This window comes from Pelodiscus sinensis, chromosome 1 (genome assembly GCF_052426305.1).
Source record: "Pelodiscus sinensis isolate ZL-2025 chromosome 1, ASM5242630v1, whole genome shotgun sequence".
Lineage (NCBI taxonomy): Eukaryota > Metazoa > Chordata > Testudines > Trionychidae > Pelodiscus > Pelodiscus sinensis.
The window spans coordinates 153,662,760-153,690,179 of record NC_143052.1 but is presented as its reverse complement, the minus strand read 5'-3'; the positions used below and the strand labels follow the sequence as shown (position 1 = coordinate 153,690,179).

Here is a 27,420-nt window from a genome sequence, read left to right as displayed (position 1 = left end):
TTCACAGTGTTGCTGCAAAGAATGTTCTCCTAACTCAGTGCTTTGAGCATGTCACCCCCTATTTAAATCTGATCCCTGGCAGCTCCTTTCCTTTTGTATCAAAAACAAGCTGCATATGTTCACTTTCACAGTCTATCCCCACTCAACCTAGCATCTTTTATTTGCTACTGAACTGTTGACTTTTGCCTCCAGTCAGACTTGGATGCCAGCCTCCATCACCGACTTGTTAGATTGTTCCATTGTTTCCTTGTACTCCCCCTGTCTGTTTGTATATATCTGTTGTCTCATCTTATGCTAAGCACTTGTCTATACAGACTTAGTACAAGCTGGGGTGGAAATACATAGCACACTAGCTTCCTGTACAGCAACTGGCCCTACTAACATACATTGTAAGTTCCATAGCATGATTTGATCTACTGCTGTTTCAAATATTATAGCACATGGAAACTTAGTCATGGCAGGCTAGAGAGCTAAAGTTTATAGGTAAGCTTGCCATGCATTAAGTCTCCATACAAACATGTCCTTAAATTGCAAGCTCTTTGGAACAGGGACAGTCTTTCTGGCCTGTGTTTGTACATTATCTAGCACAATGAAATCTTGGTCTTTGACTGGGGATCCTAGGAACTGCAGTAATGCAAATTATAATAAAAAGTTGTAATAAAAGAGGCATTAAGAATCCCAGGTAGATATGCTACAAAGCAGAAGAGACAGCAAAATTATATAAAATAGTAGCACTTGGAATCTTTACAAAATGGTATGAAAAATAATAAAGCAAAGAATGGAAACAGAACATGTCAAGTTAAGCTACATTAGAAAATGTCAAAGCACCACATGGGAATAAGTGCTCCTCTTCTACTCCTGTAATAAATTTTCAGCAAAGACAGAAAAGAAAATTATATTAATCTTCTGTTAAACATCCTGGTTTGTTTGCTAAATAAAATGATTAGTCAAAGACAGGGGCCAGGACTCCTAAGGTCAGTTTTCAGCTATTTCACTGATTCACTATTTTATGGTCATTTAACATCCCTGTGCCACAATTTCCCCATCTAAAATTAGAGATTGTACAATATCCCAGCAGAACAGGTACCAATACTTATGCTAGCTCAATGGAACCCTGAGATAAAAGGCACTGCAGATGTGTAAAGCCCAAAATGTATTACATCCGTTCACTGTTCAAGCATTTTTAAAACCATATTTGTGCTCTCTTTGCCTGAGGGAGAAAGGAGAAAGTAAAGTCTCAGAGAAAATAAAAAACATTTATATATTGTGAAATTGCCAATGGTCAAAAACATTCCTGCCTTCAAGGCCAGTAAGTTTCTCATAATAAAACACTCAGCTGCTTGTTGCATAAAAAAGAAAGAAAGGGGCTCTTCTGAATAAGGACTGCGTCTTTCTGTGTTTGCATGGTACCTACTGAACTTTCTGTATTACTAAATAAGAAGGGCAATGACATTATTGCAGTTCTCATACAACATTAATCTATAAAAAATAGTGTTTATATTTCTTTGTATTAAGTATATCTGGCCTTCCTCAGAGATGCACATTGGACAATGGAGGCCATTATTTAGAAAGGTTAGGAAACAGATGGCATCATGTTGTCATAGAATAAAATGACTGCCACCTTATTTTACAATACACCAGTCACTGCAGTTTCTAGGTGCCACTTACCTTTCATTCTCATTAATCAAAGTCTATTCGTATGATTATAATTGTCCTAAGTTAATGCACTGCTAATAGAAAGTTAAAGGTGAGGTAAAGTCTAACAGAACTCCCCATGAAGTATTTATAAACAGTCTTTACACAATACATTATTTTCTTTTTAAAAAAAATCTAATTTTAAGAGCACATTCAGTTTGTGTAGATAGACAAACAGAGGTGAGGAAACCTAAAAGTTATATGCATACCTTCTCTTTTCCCCTTTGTACACATGCATTACAATGAAATCTAGTTACAAGATCACAAACTAGCTCACAAACAATATCATGTAATATTTTCCCAAGACTTCAATGAGGCCAAAGGCAAAGTACTCCTTCTATGAAGGAACTATCAGTTGCACACATACAAAATGGGAAGTGACTGCCTAGGAAGGAGTACTGCAGAAAAGAATCTGTTTGTCAAGCTAAGTAAGAGTCAATAGTGTAACGCTGTTGCAAAAAAAATTATTCTGGGGTGTATTTTAACGGGAGTGTTATAAAGCAGATATGAGAAATAATTCTTCCATTCTACTCCATGCTGATTAGGCCTCAGCTGGAGTATTGTGTCCAGTTCCGGGTGTCACATTTCAGAAAAGATGGAGACAAACTGGAGACAGTTCAGAGAAAAGCAACAAAAAAAGATTAAAGGTATAGAAAACATGACTTATGAGGGAAGATTGAAAGAATTGGGTTTGTTTAATATGGAAAAGAAAAGACAAAAAGAGGACATAACAGTTTTCAAATACCTAAAAGGTTATTACAAGGAGGAGTGAAAAAAAATTGTTCTCCTTAACCTTTGAAGGAGCAATGGGCTTAAATTGCAGCAAGAAAGATTTCAGTTGGACATTACAAAAAGCTTCCTGTCAGGACGGAGAAGCACTGGAAAATATTACTTAGGGAGGTTATGGAATCTCCAACATCAGAGATTTTTAAGAGCAGGTTAGACAATCACCTGCCAGGGATGATCTAGATACTATTTAATCCTGCCTTGAAGGCAAGGCACTGGACTAGATGACCTTTACAGGTCCCTTCTAGTCCTACAATTCTATGATTGATCTTATACTATAGTGCACTGTCCTGTGTACACCAATGACTGACGAAAGGTCTTCATAGGAACCCTACCCCAATTTGCTGCACACATTACAAGATGCATCTTACAAGGCTGTAGAAAAAGTTACATTATATTGTAACATTTGAAAAATTAAATTTGATGACATAATTAAAGACTACAAGGAAATTTTCAAAAGTCCTCAGTATTGGCTTAACTCTACTCCCACTGAAGTCAAGCAGAATTTTGCCATTAATTTCAGCAGAAGCAGAGCTAAGCTCTGATCCAGTAAAGTACTTTAAATGTAAGCATGTGTTTTAACATGAGTGATCCCATGACTTGGGCTACTCATGTGAATAAAAGTTGAGCACGAGGCTTACACACTTTGTAAACCCACAGCCAAGGGGGCAGGGTTATTTGCTATTAAATATTTAGGCCCTGACCCTGAAATATGGTGCTTGCAGGCACACCCAAGAGCCTCTATGGTATTCAGCGAATGGTGCACAGGATGTTGCTGCCTGCATTTCACATAGGCATGTAACTATTTCCAAAATTCAAAAGTTGGTCAAATCAAAACCAGTGTTCAGAGTAACCATCAAAGGGACTCCTATACATTCTCTGTGAAAATTCCACTTTCAGCCTCCAGCCATGTCAGAACTAATGCTGTTCAAAACAACATTGAAAAAGGAAAAAATCTTTTTACTGCAGGGAAATGTGTATTTTTCCCTACTGTTCTTACTTTCAAGAGTAACAGCATTATTTTTACTCAGATGTTCCACTAAATACTCCCTTTTCCAGTAGAGCGAAAGTGTGGAAAATTTCAGAATCTCACCAACTGAAAACAGAGTTTTTGAAAGAAAACATTCAAGAAACCTGAACTATAGCTGTCAATGGTGCTCCATATTAGTTAAAGTCTAATATGATAAAGTTTCTTCAACTTATCTCAACTCTTAATAATCTTCCAAGAGATATTTTAGCAAGAATAACCCTGCTTGGAAACACAATCAAGTGACCTTCAGCCAGCTGATTCCAGAGAGTGCTACCACCAAGTAGTTTGCATGAAGGTTCCAAAGAGCACACATCCTGCATTTACCTTGAACATTCTGAGTATATAATGGCCTATTAAAGATTTATTACCCTATTTATTGCCCAGACAACGCTGCCAACACTTCTCTTATTCACCGCTATGGGCATTTTGAGCAAGCACTTACTCTGCACTACTGCTTAACCAAATGGGCTCCTCCTGGAACTTGTGTTAAAGTTAAAAATATGCCTTTTACCTCGAGTAGCGTCAAACATTAACTCAAGTGTAGTTTAACTAAATCCAGATTTTAGCTAGCAAAGACCATATTATGTAGACTACTCTGCAGCCATAAATTCTATTACAGTATTTCTCAACCTTTTTGTGCTGGATATAAGTAATTGGAACTCACCCCTACTAAGAACTGAGAAAATTGGGACCCCTACCTAAAATATCTTTCAGTAAATTATGAATAATACCCAGGGATGGCAAGCAGGGCAACTGCCCAGGTCCCACACCACAAGGGTCCCACAAAGCTAACTTGCATGCTTCAGCCTCAAGCCATGCCACCCAAGCTCAAGCCTGAGTCCCACCACCTGGAGCTCAAGCATGTAATTTAGTTTCAAGAGCCCTCTTTAGTGTGGTGCTCTGGGAAACTGCTCTGTTTGTCATCCCCAGTGACACCCTTGCACTAGCAACCCCACTTGCCCGATCACATGGTTCCCCGAAGGTCACAATCCTCATCTTGAGAAACATTGTTCTATTATAAAGACAGACAGAGACAGACAGACAAGCTAAATTTGAATTGCATTTCTTATGATGAAACCTGTTCAGCATTTTCTCATTATCAAGTAGTCAGATAAGTAAATTACTTCAGGGGAAAAAAGAAGCAAAATGGAATTAGAAAAACACTATTAAACCTTGCTAATCCTAATCAGCTCAAAGTCTAATTTTATTAAGATTTATTTTTAAATGATTTAATAAATTCACTTGCGTCCAAGAACACAAGATAGTTTATACAGTACTAGACTGTTTTCTCTCTCAATTAAGGAGGGGTGTTTTCTCATGATTACCGGAAGGGAGCAGGCAACAGAACCTCTGCCATTAACTTCCTGGGTGACCTTGAGCAAGTAGCCAAAGGTTATTTTCCCAACAACTGAGCAGCCACAGCTCCCCACAAATTCAAACAGATTCAATATTCAGTGCTACTGAAAAAAGTATGGCTATGTACCTCAGTGTCTCAATGTGTAAAATAGGAGTACTAATATTGACCTACTTCAGTGGGCTTGTAAGGCTTAATTAGTGAATATTTATTAAATACTTAGAGATTCTAGATCCTGCTGTGGCCATACACAAATTCTCCCCAAACCCTCCCTACAACCTCCTTGCTCACACCTTGTCTACACTTTCCAGGAGATCAGCACAGAGATCTCTCGCTAAATTGACCGCCCTGCCCTTGACTCCAGAACTCTACCAGGTCATTAGGAGTAAGGTGAGTTGACAGGAGTTTCTCCCATCAACCCCCACAGTAGACGTGTCAAACTAAGGTATGCTGACTCCAGCTATGCTATTCACACAGTGAGAGTTGCATATCTTACTTCAACTTTGCTCCCTACTGTAGGCCTGGCTTCAGTCACTCAGGCAGAGATCACCATTCTGTCAGTCACTCAGGCCCATCATCTGAGCTTCATATTTGACTCAGACCTCTCAAGAGTCTCACACTGAGTCGATGTTTAAATGTTGCCAATTCCTTCTGCATAACATTTCTAAGATACAGTGTTTCCTATTCATCCACAGTTAAAACCTTCATCCTGCCCCTCACTATCTCATTTCTCAATTACTGAACATCTTTCTCTCTGGCCTTGACAAATGCCATCATGCCTTATTCATATCTGCTCACAATGTTGCTCCAAAGATCATTCTCTTAGCCCAGTTTTTCTCAACTTTTTTTATAACGTACCTTTTTTAACCAAAATTATAAATACCGCCAGTACCTACAGTTTTCAGACAAAATTTTTTTCTACCATTGCAACACATTTATTTAAACAACTTAATCATAGCTGGGCAGACGGTGAAATTTTTGGGTGTAAAAAATAAAAAATAATAAAGCGCTGTAAAGCTTAAAACAAAAATTCAGTTTTCTGCAAATTTCAGTTGTGTTGACGTACCCCCAGACTTCTTTCAAGTATTCCTAAAGCCGTGGTCACCAACCGGTCAATCGCGATCGACCAGTCGATCGCGAGGCATTTGGGCCCCCCACCCTCCAACTCCCGAGAAGCCCCACTACCTACCTCCAGTGTAGTGCCGGCTTCCCGCGGGGTGGATGGAAGTCCTACCTGCAGCTTCGTGCCACTTTCGGGGGTTCCAGAAGTGAGCTGGCTGCTCCCCTCCCACAGCTCTGTGCCATACTGTGGGAGGGGGCGTCGGCCCCGGAGAAGGAGTGCAGTGGCTTCCCTGCACCACAGGAGGGGTGAGTTGAGAGCAGGGTTTCCCTGTGCCGTAGGAGCGGGGGTCGGCCCCGGGGGAGGCATGTGCGGGGGTTTGGCTGCGCTGCAGGAGGGGGGGGTTTGGCCCCGGGGCAGGCACCCATGGGGGTTTGGCTGCACCGCAGGAGGCATGCAGCAGCCCCGGAGGAGGCACGTGCTGGCTTCCCTCGGGGGGGGAATCCTGGGAGGAGGCAGGTGCAGGGGACTCTCTGCCCCCACTACCCCCCTGTTCCCTCTCCCCAGCCCCCTGTTCCCTCTCCCCACTCCCCAGCCTCAGAAACCTGTCCCCACTGGCACCCTGTCCCCTGCCCTCCCAGCACCCTGTCCCCTCTCCTGTCCCCAGCCACAGAACTCTGTCCCGTCAAAGCACCACTAGCACCATTCCCCAGTACTATGTCCCCATCTCCCACCAACACAGTCGGGGCGACATTAGTGAAGCTTTGGGGGGGGGGGATTGGAGGAGGGTTTTTTTGCATCTCACTTGTGTGGCCCCAACTGACACTGTGGGTCAGTGACCCCTGACTCAAAACAGGTTCCTTGCCCTTCTCAGAAATAAAGACAATGCAGAAACTTTTTGTGTTTGACATAGTATTTTTATTTAAAAATGAAGCCTGGCCAACAAACCCCCAGTTGGGGCCAAGCCCCCATCTGGCCACAGCATCATAACACTCCGGCACTCCCCTTTCTCCCAGACCCTACATCTGAACCTATCATACACTGGAACCCCCTGCCCTGAGCCCCTCACATACCCCAACCCAAATTCCTGAACCCTCACATCTAGAAGTCTGTGGCTTACTTACTGTGGCTAACCCTACATCTGACCCCAACACTGCCTGGCCTGGAGGCCCTTCCCTGAGCCAGCATTCCCTTATCCACCTCCTCCTGCATCCAGATTTCCTCCCAAAGCTTGCACCTCTCACCACTTCCCACATCCAAATTCCTCATTCCCACCCCGGAGCCTACACATCCTGTTTCAATCCAGCGAGGGTACAGCTAGACTGCAGGAGTTTTTCAGGATTCTGGAGATATCCCAGAAAAACTCTTCTGCATCCAGGGATGCGTTTGTTCTTCCACTTCTTTTAGTGGAAGAGCAAACATGATCTTTCAGTAACCCCTATATTCCTCTTTCCACAAGGAATAAGGGGGCTTCCAAAAGAAGGGTTTTTTCTGACATTTGGTCCAGTCTAGACAGGCCAAATGTTGGAAAAACTTCTCCTACAGAAGAATTGGGGGGAAAAGCAGCAGTATAAGGGTTGGGGATAGCAAGTGATGGAGAGGAGGAGAATAGAGAGGGTGGAGCTTCAAGGAAGGGGCGGGGCGATAGAGCTTGGCTTGTCCTGTCATTTAAAAAGTGATCTTGGGTGTAAAAAGGTTGGAGACCACTGCCCTAAAGGTACTCGTATCACTGGTTGAGAAACACTGTCCTAGCCCATTCCCCAGAACTGTGTCACCCCCCTCCCCCCAATGTGTTCACATCTAAAACAAACTGTCTTCTTTTTTTAAGGTCCTTCAGAGTCTATCACCACTCTACTATTATCTTTCATTAGCTGCTGACTTCCTGATTTCTGTCTCAAATCAGTGCATGACACTAGCCACCATGATCTACTTGTTAGGTTTATTCTAACAGTTTTCTCCTATGCTGCCTCATATTTGGGAAGAGCCCCCCTCTACATGGTTCTCCTTCAATTATCTGCTTAAGACTCTCTTTTACCATGATAGACTACTGCCCATCACGCTGACTGGTACTAACTCTTTTGCAGGGCAATTCCTAGGGAACAGGGCTTGGGGCAAACCCCCCTGCCAAAGCTCCAGGTGCAGGGCTGAAGGTCCCACCCCCAGCAGCAGCCCCACTCCACCACTTCCCCAAAACCTGCTCCTGTTCCCTTGCCTGAAGCCCGCTCCCCCAAGAAATGCAAGCCAGGGATTACCGGGGGGCCTGGTGTGGGACAGCCACAAAGATCCCCCCCCCCCACATGCTCACAGCAGAGACGGGAGCCAAAGCAACTGGAAACCTTCTCCGCACTGACCTGCCACCCTCTCCCAGCCCACTGCACTCTGCTTCACCATGGTGGGAGAAAGCAAAGTGCTTTTTCTGCTGCCTCAGAGAAGAAGAGCATAGTGGAGGCTGGGAGAGGGCGGCAGGGCAGAGCAGTTGAGGTGGCTGCCATGGGGACCCACAAAATGTGGGGCCATGGACAAGATGGCTCTGCTCCTTTGTACTCCCATCTGTATTCCTCTGAAGTCTCGTCTCTTGTATTTAGACAGTATTCTCTTTGGGGCAAGGGACCATCTTTTTTGATCTGTGTTTTGTACAGTGCCTAGCACAACATATTCTGTGCCTGGTCCATGCCTGGGGTTCCTAGGTACTACAGTAATACAAATAATAAAATAATAATAATAATAATAATTAATAATAATAATAATAGAAGCTGCTAGACTGGCTCATCCTCATTTTCAGTTGTTGTTTACAAGTCCCTATGTTCTTCTTTCTAGTGACAGAACTAGATATCTGTAAAAGCAGCTACAAACAGGGAAAAAAACAGAACTATATGATCAGCATGCACTCGATGGACCAGAACTTGAAGACTACAGTTCTAGGACTTAGTTGAGGAAAGACTGATTTGAGAATCAAAATGTATTCAAGCAGCAAAGATCAACTACACAACCAAACTTCCACATAGTTTCAGGATGTTCCAACTGGGAGAATTGGTTCAGTCTATTAATCAGAATGAAGAGTGTAAGACGCCCCAGTCGGTAGCGGGGGGGGGGTCCCCTCCCCGACCCCCGCCTCCTCCGGGCGCGCCCCTCTCGTCCCAATGGCTAACAATTGTGTCTGGTCCCGTCTCGTCGGTTAAAGCCCAGGCCACTTAACCGCTTATACAGCTGGACGGGGGGGGGTGGGGGTCCGGGCCCGCCCTCACTCCGGACCCCGACCCAGGGCCCTAGAGTCAGGACACTTGTCCTCACTCACAACGGGGGAGGGGTCTGCGAACCCTAAACTCCCCCACTCACGGCTTCTGCGGCCCCGCCGCGTCTTTCCCCCCAGCCAGCGTCCCCCGGGGTTGAACTGCACCCAGGGCCACCAGTACCCGGTCTGCTCCGTCTCCGCCGGAGCTGCTCCTTCCCTCTTCAGACTCCCTCTCTCCTCGGGCTCAGAGTCCATCTTTAAATCTCCCGCCGGGCACGGGAAGATGACGTCCCGCCCTACGGCATCGGCCGGCGCCCTGCCCCCAGGGCGCGCCGATGACGTCACCCCCGGCGCGGTCCCAAACGGGCGTCTGCCCTCCCTGGCGCGCTGGCATCCGGGCCCTGCTAGCGCCCTTCCTGGCTCAGTGTGCCCCCGTGCCGCGGCTGCTTCTGGGAGTGGTGGGGCTACCCCACCACAAAGAGACAGAAGGGCAAAACATTAACTCCTATATTTACTAAATTAAGTCTGACTCAGGAACACAACTATATAGAGACATACTTCCAGAGACATCTCACGCCTGCTGATAGTGATAGGCAGAGAGAGGGCAGCTGGTATCAGCAGTGTTACTGATCTTGCTCAGTTCAAGTCAACCATCACCTCTACATATTTCCTTCACAGCACGTTTCTTCCTGAGCTTTAAAAATAAAATCCCGCCAGCCAATCCTACACCCATCTTCTCCCTCTGCATGAGGCCGATCACTCAACGCATTTCTTCAATGAGCAACAATCCCCCAGTCTCTGAATCATTCCCCCTTCATTCTTCCATCAATTTTCTTCCATTATATCAGTGAAATCATGATTAATTCAATTTCCCCTGAATTTGTCAAGATTCAAAAAAACCCAAAACATAATAATAAAAGCTCTCTCACCCAAATCTGATCTCAGTCCCACTTCTCCTCAAAATCACAGAAGGAGAGGGCAGTGGGACACAGATTTGAACTCCTGTATTGCTTTAAAATAAAACCCCATATATAACCACCCCCAAACTCTAGGGCTCTGCAACCAAGTTTTTCAGCTTTCGTCCACCATTTTTTGTTTCCAATCTCTTTAGAAAAAGATTTCTCCCTCACTTTTGATTAACAGCAACTAATTTGCCCTGTTAATAAGGTTGCACCTAGTATATTTTTACTCAATGTCATAGTGGAAAATGGATTCTTGCAAAATGAGTGGTACAAATTAATAAAGACACTGTACACAGAACTCATAATACACAACTGAGCAACAGAACTGTATCTTGAACAAAGCTTATCAAAGCAGATCTCTGCAAATAAAGGAGTGCCATCTAGTGTTCATAGTGGGGCTGAGTGCTTCATTTAAATACTGTCAGATTAAATTTGTTATCTATCCAATTTCTCTTTAATTTATTTAAGATATTATATTTAGCATGTGGGTAGTAGCAAATGTATTTGTAAACTATACTAAGAAAAATAATGCATTACTAGGAGAAAGCCAAAGATGAAGGCTTTTGAAAGTCAACATTTAGACATTCAATATACACAAATATTCTAGGAATTTTAAGTTACGTGAACTGGCAGTTAAATCCTTTTTACTCAGCAAGTATTTGAAACACAGAGATAGGTTTGAGTCCTTATATCCAGTCACCTAAAGTGCCAGTACCACAGGTTTCAGAAGAAATTGCAAGAATCCCTATGATTTATCAACCAATAAAGGGAAATTTCTTTCTTATTCCAGGCACGTAACTGTCATGAGTTCTGGAATACAGGGATTTTGACCTTTTTGTATACATTTGTCCTGTGTAATGAAACTATGGATGTTATTAGCTATAATGTTATCTACTAAGCTCCCATCCTTAATTATGTCATGTCACCCTGAGTCCTGTGGGTAGGGTTGCCAGGTGGTTGAAACAAAAATAGTGAACTCCCTCCCCCCTTCCCCCCAAAAAACACCGGGAAAAAATTCTGTTGAAGGGGAAAAAAGGAGGGGGAGTACCAAAGTTGTTGAGCATTGCTTCCCCTAGGTCTTTTGGCCGGCAGCCATTTTGTGCCGGCAGCCTTGGGGAACCAGGTAAGCATGAGGGCTGGGGTCAGGGAGCTGGGGGTATTGGGGAGGGGAGGGGGGGGGCGGTTGCTGAACGTCTGTAGGGTTGCCAGCTGCCTGGTATTTTCCCCTCCCGGCCAGGGAAAAATTCAGGAATACCAGACATTTTAGGTGTCCGGTATTCACTGAATTTTTTTTACCGGACAGGAGCCGAAAATACTGGATTGTCCGGGTGAATACCGGACACCTGGCAACCCTAGGCTGTGGATCAATTATACTTCCTTTTAAAATTACAGGTTGCACTTCTAAAATCTGTGATTCTCTGGTCAGGCAACATCTGTGGTCTGGCATGACCACGGATATTCCAGGATCAGAGAGTCCAAGCGAACTGCAGAGGGATGGGGGCCTGGGAGCTGGCAGGCAGTTAAGCTGGACTGCAGGGGAAACCAGGAAACCCAGTGGGGGGGGGGGGGGCAACAGAGGGTCTAAAGTGACTCCCCTAGCCCAGAAAATCCCTTCATCTGGGACCAGTCAGTGAACAAAAGGATCACTTTCAGCAGGGCTTTTCTAGTGCTGCCATTCAAAGGACTTTAGTTAGTTTACCTGGGAACCATAAGGGATTACACTTTATGTAGCTGATGGTTGTTTTATTTCCAAATTCCATTTTAGCTACACGTCCAATTATGTGCATATGATTTTAAAGGTTGTAAGCATCTTCAGAATTGACAGGCAAAGTGCATAACAGACGGCATTACATTAGGATAAAATTGCTCTTTCCCTTTGATTTGTGGCATCCCACTATGGTTTTTTAAATCTTCATACCATACATGCAACTGGAATAGTGATAGAGATGTAGCCGTGTGATTGCTATTTCTGAAGATCTGTCATCCGAGAAAGAATGCAACCCACCATTATTTTATACATCATACATAAAGACGGAGATAAGAAGGGATGGCTAGAGCAATTGAGACATTTTGGAGATGGGGGGCAGATGGGGAAAGCAGTTGTGTAAAATGTAGAAGTGGACTCAAGTCTCAAAACTCAAATTAGTATATCACAAATTGCATCCCTAAGTACTGCAGTGTTTGGATCACACAGACTGTGGTCACTAAAACAAAAGCACAGACAATCACAGAAGCAGCTCCTGAATATATCATCAGGCATGGTGCTTATTTCTATGAGTATGTATATTTGTACAAAAGTAGCCACATTAAACAAATTTAAGTAAGCACCTCCTAAGGAGGCTCAGGGTTTGTATAATCCTTCAGAAATGGATGGAGAGATAAGTCACTTTCAGCACAATAAAAATTGTGTGCAAGGCTTTTAGGGAGGCAGCATGTTACCAGATTGCTTTGGGAAAGTTGATTTTTGTGCACAGATAACCAGATCTTAAGCAGGAAAGTAACCAAGAGAGTGGATTACTCAGGGGTTTGATAATTTCAGAGTACAGAGCAGTAATTTAAAAGTTATTACCACCGGACTGTCATTTGGAGCATACATCATAAAATAAATTAATGGTCTCACTCCAATCCCTCATGGACAAGTTTCACCATGACAACTGATAAAAATTGGCCCTCTCCTTAGCATGCTCAGCAGAAAGTCTAAGAACTGAATAGACTATGGAGACTGAACTCTCTCTTCTTCTCTTACCTAGGTCAACCTTGAAGAAGCAAGGGCAGGGATTGTTCATTGCAGCTGGAAGAGTGCACTCAGACAGCCCACACAACACCTGTTCTGTGAATAGAGGCTTAGGCTATCAACCTAGCACCTTGCAAAAACACACACCACATTCTACCACAAATAAAAATGAAAAGAAAGGAAAAGTCAATCACTATAGTGGCTGGAGCTATGAACTAAGTTCGTGACAGACATGATCCACACTTTCAAAAGACTAGTGATTGAGGTCCCCAGTTTTCATATACCCAACCTGAGATATCTTAGAAACACAAAAATTAAGGCACCCAATATCACTGCTAGTAATAAACATTTTGTCTCAATGGTCTGTTCTTGTGAGGCTCTTTATATCCTCAATTTATGTCCATGGCACATTGCACAAGGCTCCTGAGTACCTCAGTATCAGGCCTCAAACCATGTTTGTGCTCTCTCTTCATTCCTATAGCGGCTAACTAGTATTGTTAGCTGCCTTTTACCCCACTGTGTAATATCACTTAGGGCAGTGGTCCCCAACCTCTACGGGCTCCCAGGCGCCCGGGGGCGGGGCCACTCACGCGCCGGGCACCCGGGGGCGGGGCCGCGTGTCCTGGGGCATGCCAGGGCCGGGGCCGCCCGAGCTCCTTGTGCCCGGGGCTGGCGCCGCCGCCCGAGCTGCGTGCCTGGGGCCGGCACTGGCGCCGCGCACCCGCATGTGCCCCGGGGCTGGGGCCGCCCGAGCGCCGCGCACCAGGCGCCGGTGAGTGTCGCACGCCTGGGGCCTGCGCTTCCAGAGCGCCGCGCGCCGGGGGGCGGGGCCAGCCCGGGTTGTCGGCGGGCGCCTACAAATGCCCCAGCGGCTGCCATGGCGCCCGCGGGCACCGCGTTGGGGACCACTGACTTAGGGGTTAACAGGATAGCAAACTCCTTTCAAATACACCACCTGCATACAGTACAGAACAGGTTAAACCTCTAAAATCCGGCACTCTGTGATCCAGCAATATCTATAGTCCAGCAGGACAATGGATATTGCTGGACCAGCGAGCCCCAGCTGGCCAGGGTCAGCAGGGCCAGCGTGGGAAGCAGAGCACCAGCCAGGGCCAATGGCAGGGAATGCAGCAGCAGAGCCCAGTGGTCGGGTCGGCGCTGGCACCTGGGAGCAAAGCAGACAACTGAGAGGGGAGCCTTGACCTCCCCTGGTCCGAGACGGCTTAGGTCCCAAGGATGCTGGACCAGGGAGGTCCAACCTGTACTGTCATTCTTTGGCAACTAACAACTTTTTATGGAATCAATATATTTCTTCCCTGCATAAAATTGGATGCCTTCCAACTATTATTTCACCAGTCTTTACCAGTAGACTGCCCTTCGCCCAAAGGTAATTGATTGTCTTCCTTTCTTCAAAGCTGACTGCAGATTTATTGAAACCTATACAACTGCAATATCCAGATCCTGCTTTTGCCAAACAAAAAATAGTTCTGTGATAAGACATCTTTAAGTACAAACATTACCCACACAGTCTGCTGGGACAATTCCTCTGTAAAAGTACTGGCTTTGGCATCAGATCTTAGGTTAAAATAAGTACTCAGCCTATAGTTTGCACTACCAATTAACAAACTCCATACACTTCTTTTACTTTCAGCCATGGCTCACCCAATAAATCCTGGATTTCTTTCATTTTATCACAACACTTGAAATGGATCTGAAGTAATAAAAATGATCTCTCCAAGTTGTTAGCAATAAAGAATTCCATCACAGATTGAACACTCCCAAAAGACAGCTTATAGGTGATGCACAGGGAATTTATTAATATAGATTTAATGATATAAGGTGTCTCCTGTGCTGGCAATCAGGGGCAGATGACCGTTTTGCGGGGCCCCGGGCAGCATAATTCCGCGGGGCCCCCCTTTGCCACGGCGCATGCGCGGGGCCCGGGGCGGCCGCCCCGTTCGCCCTGCCGTATATCCGCCCCTGCTGGCAATTACCCACATCACTCACATAATATATTTAGATGTATTATTTTTGAGGGCAATAATGTCTGCAAAGCTGAGATAGCTTACTGTTTGAGCCATATTCTATTTGCATATCACATAGGGTCCTGATTTTGCCAACTTTACAGTATAGGCAGTCCCTGAGTTACACGGATCTGATTTATGTCGGATCCGTACTTACGAACGGGGCTTTCCTCGCCCCGGAGGACGACCGCGTCCTCCGGGGCTAGAAAAGCGGCTCCATGTCTCCCTGGTCTGCTGGGGGAGCCCCCCCCAGCAGGCCAGGGAGACGCGGAGCAAAGCCGCGGAGGACGCGGGCGGCGGGACCGCCCAGATGCGCCGCGGGCCAGCAGAACAGGGAGACGGGGAGCAAAGCCATGGAGGATGCGGGCGGCGGGACTGCGGCGCGTCTGGGCGGTCCCGTTGCCCGCGTCCCCCTGGTCTGCTGGGGGGGGGGGGTGCAGCTAGTGGGCCCCCCCACCTCCTCAGCAGACCAGGCTTTTCTCGCGGACACCTGTGGTAGAGCAGCTGGGGCGCTCCTCGGCGCTACTGGACCAACCTGGAAGTATCCCAGCTGCTCTGCCCCAGGCGTCCTGATTCAGCCGCTGCTGGTCAGTTTCAGCAGTGGCTGAATCAGGACGCCTGGGGCAGAGCAGCTGAGGTGCTGCTGGGTTGGTCCAGTAGCGCCGAGGAGCAGTGCTACTGGACCAACCCAGCAGCACCCCAGCTGCTCTGCCCCAGGCGTCCCCAAGTCAGCCGCTGCTGAAACTGACCAGCGGCTGACTACAGGAAGCCTGACGCAGAGTTGCTCTGCCCCAGGCTTCCTGGAATCAGCCGCTGATCAGTTTCAGCAGCAGCTGACTTGGGGACACTGGGGTAGAGCAGCTGGGGTGCTGCTGGGTTAGTCCCCGCAGCGCTGAGGTGTGGCGCTGCGGGGACCTACCAGGCAGCGCCCCAGCTGCTCTGTCCCAGGCGTCCAGATTCAGCCGCTGTTGAAACTGATCAGCGGCTGATTCCAGGAAGCCCGGGGCAGAGAAATTCTGCCTTGGGCTTCCTGTAGTCAGCCGCTGGTCAGTTTCAGCAGCGGCTGAATCTGGACGCCAGTTCCGACTTACGTACAAATTCAACTTAAGAACAAACCTACAGTCCCTATCTTGTACGTAACCCAGGGACTGCCTGTAGTACTTTACTTGACAAACACTATACTACCATAAGGTGGCAGTATTGACTAAAAATGTGTAATTGAAACATAGTGATAGAAATGTAGCCGTGTTAGTCTTGGGTAGTTGAAGCAAAATGCAGGACAATGTAGCACTTTAAAGACTAACAAGATGGTTTATTAGATGATGAGCTTTCGTGGGCCAGACCCACTTCCTCAGATCAAATAGTGTCTTCCACTATTTGATCTGAGGAAGTGGGTCTGGCCCACGAAAGCTCATCATCTAATAAACCATCTTGTTAGTCTTTAAAGTGCTACATTGTCCTGCATTTTAATTGAAACATGTTTTCTGTAAATCAATAAGACAAACAGTCGGAAAGTGGTGGGGTTATTTGCATTCCTGTACCTGTATTTTTACAAAAATGGATGCCAAGGGCAGAAGTCTGTATCTTGGTATAAATGTACTAGAAGACTTACCCAGCATTGCCCAGCTCTGGCCTGGGAGCAAAGGGGCTGTGCTCCTGGGGGAAGGGGAACATGGCAGTGGGGCTCACTCCTCACCTCGGTCCAACACTGGGACTGAAGGCCAGGGAGAAGAAGCTTGGGGCAGAGTGGCCACTTACCTGGGCTGCTGCTGGTAGTCAAGATGGTGAACCCTGTCTCCAGCTGGCCACTCCTGTGGTGATGTGGCTGCTCCTAGTGGTCACTCTACAGTGAAGCTGTCCCCTAGTTTACTACCCTCAATATAGTGTCTCTCCTCTCAACCCCTTCCCTTTCCATATTATGGAAAACAATCAAATTCCAGGCACATCCCATTTTCCTGGCACAACCAAACCCTGACCTTGCTTTAAGTCAGGAGAAGAGGAACCTGCATAGCAAATTTGGTGGTCCTAGCTCTTACCGTTTAAGTGGAATACCTGAACAAATGGACTCGCAGACAGATGCTCAAATCTTTAAAATCTATATATAGATTGTCTAATTACCCTGCCCAAAAATTCCAGAATATTATCAGCCATGTCTTTCTAGAGAGTACAAGGCCCATCTACCCAATGGGTAAAGTAGCAATATTGGGGTGCAATAATAGTTCAGTGAGTACCCAAATAAACTATCCTAATTGTTCACCTAAAGATTTACTAGCCAATGAGCTAATTAAGACCCACAATTACACCACTTTTTTGTCTGTAATGGCTTTTTTGGCATATTGCATGTATCACTTTATTTTCAATTGCACGGAAAAGCTGCAGATAGGAGTAGTCGCAAAGCCATTGATCTAGGAAACTCCTTTTTGGCTCATTTATTCACAGGAGTTTCCAACTGAGAACTGGGGGAGTCAGAGGTGACATGACTCACGTATCTATATTACTTTTAGCATTGGGATCCTCTCTGGTACATCAGTCCTGCTGAGCCCATGAATGCAAACCTTTCCTTTGTATACCTTTTTGAAGAAGCCTCTTTGAAAAATGAATGCCATCCTTTTAAATTACAGCTGGCTGCTCCACAATAAAAGCGCACACAGTTGATGTAATAGAAAAATTACCTCTTGCCACACAGAGTTTTCACATGTTCTGTACAATGAAAACAACATTTACCACTTTTTAAGATGCAAACAAATGGCCAGATCCTCAGTAAAACTATGCAAATTCACACTATTTGGAGATGCTGTCCAAAATGTTTTGCATTCCTTTTCCCAAGATCCTATATCTGACGGATTTTGTCATGAGCAAATCAAGCTTGTTTTAATGTATCTCACCTTCAATTTCATTGTATGAGCCAAACACTAGGAATTTTATTACTAATATTCACCAACCAACTTTGGGATTTTAAACAATATCAATTATTCATTTTTCAAGATCACTGCAGTTAAAATCCGTCAGAATTGCAATGGTGAAAAGCAAGATAGTAATCATAATAACAAGACCATAATCTGTGATATCTCTACACTGTCACATAAAACTAGGTTATGATATTTAAAGGAACCTAAGGAAATAGGTACCCAACTTTAATTGAGGTTAATTACACTATTAAGAATGTGAGTAAGCATTTGTAGGATGGAGGGTTTGCTGTGCAATATCAGATAAGTCACTTTGCCTCAGTTTCCTCCCTTATCAAATGGGCAATATATCTGCCTACCTGAATATAGCAAAGATAGTTTGCAATGAACTTTGAAACTGACAAGCATTAATAACGATTATTTTAAGGATAAAGTAAAATGAAGGCCCCAATCCTACAAGTGAGTGCATGTAAGCACACGATTTCACCCCAGAGGACTTTGTTGTATACACCAGAGCTTTTGTATTCAGTCACATAAAAGATCCGGAAGTAAACCAATTGCTCCTATTGAATGGAATGCTATTGCATGTGGATTTGTTTTCTAGAGCCTCACAGACAGAGAGAGAAAGATTGCTAAAAATGAGTTTATATTTTAAGAGGCATTTAACATTTCTACCCATCCTTGTATGAGATTATATCAAAACATATACTTTATGAAAAACATTTAAAACAGTCAAGTAAATACAGCACGCAACACCTGCTGACACACAAGATTATTTTAGTGTTCACCACTGAACAATCTACAACAGGTGCACATAACACGTTTAGACAATGAAAACCCTAAATGTAATTGAGTTACTTCTCTTTACCACTTGATGGCTAGGTTTCAAACTGTTTATAAATTAGATCAGTGGTCTTCAACCTTTTTATACCCAAGATCACTTTTTAAATGTCAGAACAAGCCAAGATCTACTGCCCCATTCTTCCCCCAAGACCGCATCCCTTCCTTGAAGTCCCGCCCTCTCTATTCTCCTCTTCTCCATCACTTGCTATCCCCAGCCCTTATACACTCTACACTGCCGCTTTTCCCCCCCATTCTTCTGAAGGTAGAGGTTCTGCCAACATTTGGCCTGTCTAGACTAGACAAAATGTCAGAAAAACCCCTTCTTTCGGAAGCCCCTTTCCCTTATTCCTCATGGAACAAGGAATACAGGTGTTACCGAAAGAGCATGTTTGCTCTTCCACTAAAAAAAGTGGAAGAACAAACGTGTCCCTGGACACGGAAGAGTTTTTCCAGGATATCTTTGGAATCCTGGAAAAACTCCTGCAGTCTAGTCGTACCCTCACAGGATGTGTGGGCTCAGGGGTGGGAATGAGGGATTTGAGTGTGGGAAGGGGTGAGAGGTGCAAGCTCTGAGAGAGAATTTGAATGCAGGAGGAGGTGGAGAAAGGGGACGCTGGTTAGGGGAGGGGGCTCCAGGCTGGGGAGTGTTGGGATACTAAGCAAGCCACAGGCTTGTGGATGTGAGGGTGCAGGAATTTGGGTTGGGGTATGTGAGGGGCTCAGGGAAGGGGACCCAGTGTATGATAGGCTCATATCTAGGGCCTGGGAGGGGGGGGTGCCAGAGTGTTATAATGCTGCGGCCAGATGGGGGCTTGGCCCCAATTGGGGGTTTGTTGGCCAGGTTCATTTTTAAATAAAATACTATGTCAAACACAAAAAGTTTCTGCATTGTCTTTATTTCTGAGAAGGGCAGGCAACCTGTTTTGAGTCAGGGGTCACTGACCCACAGAAGAGTCATTTGGGGGCCACACAAGTGAGATGCAAAAAATAACTCCTCCAAAAAAAACCCAAGCCTCACTAATGTGATCCCAACTGTACTGGTGGGAGCAGGGGACATGGTACTGGGGAAAGGTGCCAGTGGGTTCTGAGGACAGGGTGCTGGGGTGAGGACAGAGTGCCAGTGGGTGCAGAGGGCAGGGTGCCAGTGGGGGCCAGAGGAGACAAGGAGTCCCCCGCACCTGCCTCCTCCTCCCTCCCCCCCACAGCGGAGGGAAACCCTGGCACGCACCTCCTCTGGTGACGACTCCCCCCTCCCACAGAGCAGGGAAGCCCCGGCTGGGACCGATTCTCCCCTGCTTCCCCCCTGCAGAGCAGGGAAGTCCCCAGAGGAGGCGTGCGTTGGGACGACTCCCCACTCCTGCAGAGCAGGGAAGCCCTGGCACACACCTCCTCTAGGGACTCTCCCTTGCCCCTGCAAGTTCCTAGCACACCACAGACCTGGGGGAGGGGAGCAGCCAGCGCACTTCCGGAACCCCTGGAACTGGCGCGCAGCTGCAGGACTTCCGTCCACCCCACAGGAAGCCGGCACTACCTCCATTGTTGCTGGAGGTAGGTAGTGGGGTTTCTTGCTGGTGGGAGGAAAGGGGGTCCCAAATGCCTCGCATCGACTGGTCAAGCCCTCATGATCGATGGGTTGGTGACCATGGTATTAGATGATCTTTAAACTAGTAGTTCTCAAACTTGGGTCAGGGGTGTTGCCAAATATTTTTTTCCATCCAGGACTATGTTCAGAATACATGGTATGTGCACTGGCACAGTGCTGTTGTACATGACCAACAACAAAAAAACAAATGTTATATGCATTTTTATACACACACACACACACACACACACACACTTAAAGTTACCATATGGATAGTTACTCCAGTTAGATATTTTAGAACTTGCTTCTCAAAGAATTTTAAATGTATGTGCAGGGGAAATAAATAATATGAAATGCATAAACCAGTCAAAACACTAAAATAACACACTCTGAAAAAATAAAATTAGAGAGAATATATTTACAGGAATATACCAAGTAGTAACAACAACACATGCATGATTTGGAAGGTGAATGTGAAAGAGACTGTGAGTGTGACCTAGAGACTCATGTAAGAGTGTGTGTGAGAAAGAAACAAAATACAGGACTATGTAGCACTTTAAAGACTAACAAGATGGTTTATTAGATGATGAGCTTTCGTGGGCCAGACCCACTTCCTCAGATCAAATAGTGGAAGGAAATAGTCACAACCATATGAGAAATAGAGAGACACACACAGATGATGTGTGGGTGGGTAGATGACACAGTATGTGTAACACAGAGACAGGGTGTGTGCTACAAAGACAGGGTGTGTGCTGACTACTGCTGTGTAAGTTTCTGAGAAACCCTCACGAGCTGTTCCTTTAAGACACTGAAAGCTCTCCTGCTCTGTTCTTGAGCCCTGCTGCCTCCACAACCTGACTCTGCAGAGATTGAGTTCGGGGGGGGGGGGGGGGGGGAGAGTCTGTGTGTGTGTATGTGCACTTGTGAGTATAAGAGAGACTGTGAGAGATAGCTAGTGGGGAAATCTCAAGTTAATACTTCACTGCCTCTTTAAGAAACCAGGCAGTCACTCACCATTCAGACCGCAGCAGCTTAGAGTTCTCTTGAGCCAGGCTGTCTCCACTCCCAACTCTGCAGAGATGGGGTACAGGACAAGAAGACACCCTGACAATACTCCACTCCCCCCAGCCCCTCTGCACAGCTAGCAGGAGTTTCCCTCCCTCCCAGGAGCAGCTGCACAACAAAGCAACCTGGGAGGAGAGACACCTGAACACATGCTACCAGCTGTGCCCACTCTGTTAATCAGTTGGATGTTATGTGAATCTCTCCTGCGTGGCAACACAAGTGCGCTGCTTACAAGCAACATAAGTAATGACCAGTGTTCATGGTAAGCTGTGTGCTTGTGTGGCCACTCAAAAGAGACTCAAAGGCACCCAGCTAATTAACAGAGCACCCACACCTAGTTTGTTTGTTTTTTGTTTCTGCTGGTGGTGCACATTTGGACAGGTCTTGATGCATGTTAAAAAATATTCCACACATGGATGGAAAAAATCTGCATATGGATAGAAAATATTAGAGGGAACACTGGTTGTGGCCCCGTATTAATGGGGTTGCCAGGGCAGGTATTAGACTTGCTCAGGCCCAGGCCCAGGCCCAAAGCTGAAGCTCAACTGTCTGGGGCCAAAGCCTGAGCCCCAGCCCAGGGTGACAGCAGAAGCCCAAGGGATTCAGCCCTAGATGGTACAGGTTACACACAGTGTCCCTGTAAGCTACGCACTTGAGCAACAGCTCAGGAGAAAATCAAATGTTGCCCAGCTGATTAACAGGAAGCCCAGCTAGGTTTTGTGTTTCTATTGATGGTGCACATTCACACGTCTCAGTGCCCGTAAAATATTATTCCGCTCATGGATGGAAAAATCCATACACAGGAGCAATGCTGTAGTATAAAGTCAACAGATCCATGATCAGATTTTCAGGATACAATTGCCTTCAGATGAATTTAGAGTATAATGTATGAATCTATAGGAAGGAGGATTTTATTTTTAATTCAACATTCTTGAGACAAGCTGGTTTTGAATTCAAAGTTGCAGTTATTAACATCCTTTTGATGTTCAAACAGAAACACTCACTTTTTAAAGGGGACCAGACATGAGTTAGCTTGCAACACCCACAATTTACCTGCCAAAATGCCGCATGAATTTCAGATCGTGCAGAAACGTTCCTAAAATGGCTATTCTCATCTAATTTCCTAACTAGTCCTCAATTATTTCAAGACCTCTGCAGGAGAAGCCATTAACATTGCAGCCTCATATTGGATTCATTTTTCTCCCACCTCCTTGCTTGAAAGCAATGGTACACACTTTTCATGCCCATTTTTCCTCTGGTTATCCATGCAGACACTGTAACAGAGCCATCATGGAACCTCTTCAGCAGCAAAGCATCATGACAATTATATTAACTATGGTGCTCTTAATGCTAGAGTATATCCAGAGCATATCCAGGGTAGGACTGTAAAATCCCATGTAATTATTTAACCAGTTAAACATTAAGTTTAGCCATTTAACTGATGAAACAGGGGCGGGCAGGGGCTGCTCCAGTCTGGCTGCTTCTGACCACATTCTTGGCTGCCAGCTCCCAGTCCATTTAGGCTGGGAGTCGGCAGCTTTGTGTGGGGCTGAAAGCAGCAGCAAGAGATTGTGGGGGCATAGGGGAAAGGGCTGCTGACTCCCAGTCCACATGGACTGGGAGCCAGCAGCCCCATGGGACTGAAACAGCCAGTTAAGGGTGATGTTTACTAGATAACCAGTTTACCGTTTACAAACCTAATCCAGGGTCCACTGGAACGAGGAAGAATCTTGGGAGGCCATGAACATACTATTCAGCGAAGCACTTGATTTGAGTGACTGGCAAGTGCTGCCAGCATTCGATCATCTGGACTCAGTGGAACACTGGTTCTGGTGCTGTCGGACAAGCACGGACTGCTGGGACAGCATAGAAATGCAGCTATTGGACAATAAGCAGTGGCTGCAAAACTTTTGCATGCGTAAAGCCACTTTCATGGAAGTTTGTAAATAGCTTTTCCCCACCTTGAAGCACAAGAATACCAGAATGAGACCCCCATCTGATAGTGGAGAAGTGAGTGGCAATAGCTTTGTGGAAGCTTGCAATGCCAGACAGCTACCAGTCAGTGGCGAATCAATTTGGAAATCTATAGTGGGGGCTGCTGTTATACAAGAAGCCAAGGCGACCAATATCATTTTGCTATGGAGGGCTTTGACTCTGGGAAATGTGGACACTCTTGTGGATGGCTTTGCCGCAACGGGCTTCCCTAACTGTGGTGGGGCTATATATGAAATGCACATCTCCATCTTGGCCCCCAACCACCTTGACATCAATCACAAGGGGTACTTGTCAATGTTGATGCAGGCGCTGATGGAGGATCACAAGGGCCATTCACTGCAAGCTGGAACTTCCTTCCCAGAGCAGAAAATTAACATTGGAGGTATAGAAAAGCCAACAGTGCTCCTTTACGACCTAGCTTACCCCTTGGTTCCATGGCTCATGAAGCCATACACAGGCAACCTGGACCACAGTGAGGATTAGGGATGTTAAATTTCTATTAACTAATTGAATAGTCAATGGGATTTCCATTGACTATTTGATTAGTCGATAAGATCCACCATGTTCCGCCTTTGAAATGTACAAGAACCCCCACTGGGGACTCTTGAATATTTCAAAGTTGGCATGCTGCGTGAAGCAGGGGGCCAGTGCGGAGTCCCGTTGACCCCTCTGCTTTGAAATGTACAAGAGGTGGGGTCTTTTGTACATTTCAAAGTTGGCCACCGCTGCACCCTTGTCCCCTCCCACGGAGCTGATGGGAACCGGCTTTTAACCAGCTGGGGGGAACCAGCTTAGTCGATTAGTCGCTTATATTCCTAGTAAGGAGCAGTTCAACTACAGGCTGAGCAAGTGCAGAATGGTGGTAGAATGTGCTTTTGAATGTTTAAAGGGGGTTTCACAGTCTACTGACTAGGTTAGACCTCAATGAAAGCAACATTCCCATTGTTGTGGTAGCCTGCTATGCGCTCCATGATAGCTAACAGAGTAAGGGGAAAGTTATATGGCAGGGCAAGGGGTCAAGGCAAAGCACTTAGCCAGCAACTATGAGTAGCCAGACACTAGGGGACTAAGGATAGCATAGCAAAGGGCAATGCAATTAAGAGAGGCATTATACAGGGGGAGGGATAGCTCAGTGGTTTGAGCATTGGCCTGCTAAACCCAGGGTTGTGAATTCAATCCTTGCGGAGTCTGTTTAGGGATTCGGGGCAAAAATTTGTCAGGGATGGTACTTGGTCCTGCTATGAAGGTAGGGGACTAGACTTGATGACCTTTTAAGGTCCTTTCCAGTTCTAGGAGATAGACAATCTCCATTAATTAAATTTTTGAAAAACAGCTTTATGAATGGCCAGACAGCAATCTGAGAGTCATGCATGTTGCTCTTAATAAGGTGCCCCTGCATTAAGTCAGCTTGCCAGTAACTCTTCCCTCTCCCCTCCCCCAGTCCCACCCTTTCAACACAAGCAATCAAAACACTGTTGCTCAGAAATCATGAGTTTTATTTAGGGAACACAGCAAGGACAGAAAAGGAGTTCTGGTGGAAGCACAGGGGGGGAGGGTGGTGATCACAGGTGAGAGAAAAACAGTCTTTTGCTTCAGAGTGCATCCCTCGGGGTTGAATGTGAGGCTGAACCAGACTTCCTCTCCTCTTTCCCCTGTGTTGTAGGGCCCCGGGAGCAGAGGCTATGGAACTCAATGAAGAGGGAATGAGAATCCACAAGGGCTGGAGTGGGTGCCTGTGCATGTATTTGTCCTGGAAAATCGCCATGCAGTTCATCACATCCACCATGGCCATCAAGACCTTCATCTGGTTCTTCACTTCCAGCTCCCTGCACATTCTTCCGTCCTCTCACTTCCACTCGCATCTCCCATAGCAGCATATTCCTCCACTCAATCACTCTCTGTCAAAGTGGGTGGATTGCATTTGCTCCTTGAACACGACATCCCTAGTACATCCCTGCAAATTGGTGCTATCTGGACAGCTGAGGTAGCCAGGGGAGTGTGTAACATGTTCATTGCTGTACCTACTGTAACAAAAAGTGAAAGGCAGACTTTACAGGAGTTTTACTGTCAAGAATATAATCTAATCTTTTTGCATAGAAGGAAGATCTGTCTAATGATAATAGGGATGTAGTGTATACAATGTCACAGGTATGCTTTTAAGTTCCTATTATGCAGCAGATATACCATAGAGATCTATGGGGAACAGCTGGATTCAGGTATGGTAAGGGACAGGACAGGTCTTGAGCCTGAGGGAGAGAGGAGGTCCAGATGTGGCAGCAAGGCAGGCAGGGCAGGGCAGGAACTCACACAGTGACCATGTGTTTGGTACCTCTCCCTCTCCCCCTCACATTTACCAGAGGTGCAACTTGCCTTTCCTGCAAGAGCATACAGGCAGGAGGGAGGGAGGGAGGGAGGGAGCCCAGGCATGGCAGGAGAGCGGAGGTTCAAGCCATGCTTCACTGGGGATGAGTAAATGGAGGTTTACTGCAGAGGCATCAGCTAATAGCATCCCGTTTCATCCACGTTGCCATGAAAGATACCAGTCTCCCCTGAATCACACAGATGCTGACAATGTGGCCAGAAACCTGCACCTCATGCTGCAATGTTTAATGCTGTTAGGATGCCAGACCACTTACTGCTGGCTTGTCATGGAAAGGTGTCCTACTCTGGAGGATGAAATAAGTCAGGCTTCCCCAGAAACCTTCTGAAAAGGATTAGAATTCCTCTTTGAGAGCTTTATGGAGATGTGCAGGGGACTCCTGCTCTGTCTCCAGACACATTAACAAGCTATTCCGGGAAGCCCCCCACTGTGTAGACAGAGTGGCCACCAGAGATCACACCCAATTGCCTTAACCCACTTGTAGCATGATAAAAAATGTGAACTCACCAGAAGTGCCCTCCTTGACATCAGGATCTGGCTGGGAGACATCCAGGGGGGAGGGGATTATCTCCAAAGTTATAAAAAGGTCCTGGCTGTTGGTGAGATCGGTTGCCCCGCTCACCTGCTGACCATTCTCCAACTCCTTCTCCACACTGTCCTCCAAATTGCTACCAGAGGTTGCCAGAGGAATGTCTTAGGAAGAATCCATGGACTGGCTAGAGAAACTAATCAGGTCCTCCCTTTGGATCACATGCAGCTGCTCATAGAAGTAGCATGTTTGCAGCAATGATCCAGACTGTTCTTTTGACTCCTTTGTTTTCTGGTACAATTGTCTCAGCTCTTATTTTCATGAAGCACTGCTAGGTCTCTCCAATGTATCCTTTTCTCCTCCATGCCCTTTGCAATCTTGACATAGATATCTGCGCTTATTTTTCTGGTTCATAGTTCTGCAAGAGCAGATTACTCTCCCCACACAGCAATGAGGTCCAGAATCTCCTGCACATTTCATGCTATGCACATTTGTGACTGGGAAATTCATGGTCATTTGTGCTACCTGCTTTGAGGTCTGCTCACCTCACTGGCCACACAGGAAATGAAATTCAAATGTTCCTGGGTCTTTCCCTATTCACCTGGAGAGCAGTAGAGTTGAAAGTCCCAGAGTGGTCACAATGGGACACTGTGGGACACCTCCCAGAGGCAAAGAATGTCAACTTCACAGAGTTGCATCTGTGCTACTTTAAAGTAGACTATGCAAGGTCGATTTTAGCGTTACTCCTCATGAAAAGCAGGAATAATTAACTGACCTGCAGACCAGGTATTAGTTTCTAAACAAAGCTTCTGACTAGGATGGAGGGATCACAGGAGAAATTGGAATTGTTTAAGTAGGTGTTAAATACCAAATTATGCCTTGGGATATATAAGCAGGGTTCTCACTGACATAAATAGGATTTTTACATATAGTGAGAACAAAATTGGGTCTTAAAGTCTCTTAACAGTACCAGTCCTGTGTTCCATTTTAGACAATGAAATTCAGCATTTTATAATCCTCAAATACTTGTTCATGAAATCCTTCAAAAAACATACTCTAGCGTTTTGCATTATTAAACATGAACCAGACATTAATGGAATCAAAGTGGAATAGATTTTTTTTTAATCCACTAATTGTCTCCACTGGCTGGGGGGAAGAGGAGGGTGGTGGTGCAGAAGTTTGCACTGTTTCTTGAGTTTCTAATCTATACAGAACTCCAATTACTTGTGCTTAAAGTCAGCCC

At 45.8% G+C, this 27,420-nt stretch overlaps 1 protein-coding gene across 6 annotated transcripts in view; it reads right to left on the bottom strand.

Annotated features, from left to right (window-relative positions):
- The window catches only part of NME7 (NME/NM23 family member 7), a 174,888-nt gene that overhangs the window by 146,090 nt on the left and 1,378 nt on the right, over positions 1-27,420 (bottom strand). The window lies entirely within an intron of this gene.